The following is a 3,510-nucleotide window of genomic DNA, read 5'->3' as shown; positions in this document are numbered from 1 at the left end:
TAATAATAATAATAATAATAATAATAATAACTTTATATTTGTATATTGCTTTTCCTGCAAACGTTGCAGCTCAAAGTGCTCCAATCATTATATAATAATAATTTAATTAGTTAGTCATTTAAAGGCAATATTAAAAAGAAGGGTTTTTAGTCTTGACTTGAACATATTTGCTGAGGTTGTATCCCTAAAGTAAACTGGCAGTGCATTCCACAATCTGGGTGCATAAAATGAGAATGCAGCCTCACCAAATCTCTTCTTTTCTAAGCGCATTGAGTTGCATCTTGTAAGAAATGCGCTATACAAATAAAATTTGATTTGATTTGATTTGATTCTTTTGTACATGTGGTACACAGAGAAAACCAGTGTCAGAAGACCTGAGAGCTCTATTGGGCTGATATGCTAGCACAAGGTCTCTCAGATATACGTGTGCTGTGCCAGTGAGAGCTTTATAAACAAGCAGAAGGATCTTGAAATCTATTCTTGAACTTAACAGGAAGCCAGTGTAGAGTCTCTAAAATAGGAGTTATATGAGCTCTTCTACTTGTTTTGTTGTTTTGCTTGTCAATAATTACCTTTGCACAGTGGACGAGCTTCAACACTAATATATATATATGAATGAATGAATGAATGGACTTTATTGTCATTGCTACAGTACAGGTACCAAACAACGAAATTTAGGAGGGGGTGGCCCCCCTGGTGTTAGGAAAGGGGAAAAAAAAAAACTTTAAAAAAAATCACAAGAAGGGAAGGAGCTGGTTTACATAAATAAAGGCTATGTACACTATCCACTGTACTATACTGTACAGATAGACGACGATATACCATAGAAACAATGACAACAATAACTGGACTGCCAATGCAATGATTGCTTTTAATCTTATCATCTTTATCTTCTTCATTACCCATTTAAAACGTAACACAACAAAAGAAGCGAAGCCCTGATTGGTTGAGGAAGTGTTTTATTATTCTCATTTACATGATGAAGAGACGCGCCTGCCAGTCAAAGAGTGACCGCATGATGAACAATTCTGACTGGTTAGTGGGGATTCCGTACACTTCTGATCAAAGGAACGCATTGATAACAGTCAGGATCTATGAGGTAATTCATCAACCACTGTGTGTCTATTCACTCAGACACACACACTTGTATGGGCTGTTGGGGGCGTTGATTGCAGGATGTGGCCTTGTTGTCTTGTTTTGTCATTATGTTTGTTTTAAAAGAAAATAAAGAAACATTTGATCACAAAAAAAAAGGAAACTCGACACACTCCATCACTCCGCCATTCGTTTTGCCACTGGTGCGCCTTTCACAACTCACCACTGTGACCTGTACACCCTTGTAGACTGGACATCTCTTCACAGCAGACGGCTCTGTCACTGGCTTCATCTTATCTACAGAACCATACTTTGCAAAACACCTTTCTACCTCTCATCCCTTCTTCACCTCTCTCACCGCCCCGTCATCGTTCTAAGATCCAGTGATCTTGTCCGACTCACCATCCCCAAAGCCCGTACCGTTGTCGGTCGCAGCGCTTTCCAGTTCGCTGCAGCACACGACTGGAACACCTTACAGAACACCCTCAAACTCACCGCCCTCACCTCACTCACTGCTTTCAAACAAATCCTGCATCGAACCATAATCGATCAATGCACCTGCTGATCACCGTCTCTCACCCATCCCATAACCCATCACTGCCTAATTTTAAGTACCCCTGCTCCACTACCCCCGCTATCCCTCACCTCCGCTCTTCCTCACCCCTACCTCCTCCTTCTCTCTCCCCTTTCTCTGACTGTTAGTATTTTAATGCATCTGTATTTGCCAGTGTTTTGTTGTTGTAAATTATTTAACCTTGTTTTATTTCTAGCTCCCCCCCCCCCCCCCCCCCCCAAAGAGCCATTGCTTTTTGGTCAGGCTGCATTTGTAAATAAGAATTTGTTCTTACATGTTTGCCTGGTTAAATAAAGGTTAAATAAAATTAAAAATTAAAAAAAACGGGAGGGTTGACAGGTATGGCGTGTGTGTGTGCGTGTGTGTGTGTGTGAGAGGTGTGTGAGGTGTTTTCCAGTAGCGCTCCCGTGCCCTCCCAGAATGAGGAAGTCCTGTGCTGTGCATACTAGACATTTTACACATTTCTGAATCTCTTCCTTGAGTCAGACGAAACTCGCAACTTCCTTGAGTAGTTTTTTTCGATAATGTTTCCCTCGCTTTCTCTCTCTTAACCATGATGTTGACCCCCTCTCTCTCTGTGTGTGTGTGTGTGTGTGTGTGTGTGTGTGTGTGTTTGTGGTGTGTGTGTGTGTGTGGTGTGTGTGTGTGTGTTTGTGTGTGTGTGTGTGTGTGTGGTGTGTGTGTGTGTTTGTGTGTGTGTGTGTTTGTGTGTGTGTGTGTGTGTGTGTGAGGTGTGTGAGGTGTTTACCAGTAGCGCTATCGTGCCCTCCCTCTCTCAACTTTCTTGAGTCATATAATAATAATAATAATAATAATAATAATAATAATAATAATAATAACTTTATATTTGTATATTGCTTTTCCTGCAAACGTTGCAGCTCAAAGTGCTCCAATCATTATATAATAATAATTTAATTAGTTAGTCATTTAAAGGCAATATTAAAAAGAAGGGTTTTTAGTCTTGACTTGAACATATTTGCTGAGGTTGTATCCCTAAAGTAAACTGGCAGTGCATTCCACAATCTGGGTGCATAAAATGAGAATGCAGCCTCACCAAATCTCTTCTTTTCTAAGCGCATTGAGTTGCATCTTGTAAGAAATGCGCTATACAAATAAAATTTGATTTGATTTGATTTGATTCTTTTGTACATGTGGTACACAGAGAAAACCAGTGTCAGAAGACCTGAGAGCTCTATTGGGCTGATATGCTAGCACAAGGTCTCTCAGATATACGTGTGCTGTGCCAGTGAGAGCTTTATAAACAAGCAGAAGGATCTTGAAATCTATTCTTGAACTTAACAGGAAGCCAGTGTAGAGTCTCTAAAATAGGAGTTATATGAGCTCTTCTACTTGTTTTGTTGTTTTGCTTGTCAATAATTACCTTTGCACAGTGGACGAGCTTCAACACTAATATATATATATGAATGAATGAATGAATGGACTTTATTGTCATTGCTACAGTACAGGTACCAAACAACGAAATTTAGGAGGGGGTGGCCCCCCTGGTGTTAGGAAAGGGGAAAAAAAAAAACTTTAAAAAAAATCACAAGAAGGGAAGGAGCTGGTTTACATAAATAAAGGCTATGTACACTATCCACTGTACTATACTGTACAGATAGACGACGATATACCATAGAAACAATGACAACAATAACTGGACTGCCAATGCAATGATTGCTTTTAATCTTATCATCTTTATCTTCTTCATTACCCATTTAAAACGTAACACAACAAAAGAAGCGAAGCCCTGATTGGTTGAGGAAGTGTTTTATTATTCTCATTTACATGATGAAGAGACGCGCCTGCCAGTCAAAGAGTGACCGCATGATGAACAATTCTGA

This window comes from Nansenia antarctica (assembly GCF_963989245.1).
Source record: "Nansenia antarctica genome assembly, chromosome: 5".
NCBI lineage: Eukaryota > Metazoa > Chordata > Actinopteri > Argentiniformes > Microstomatidae > Nansenia > Nansenia antarctica.
The sequence above is the reverse complement of the archived record's forward strand: the minus strand, read 5'-3'. Positions refer to the sequence as shown.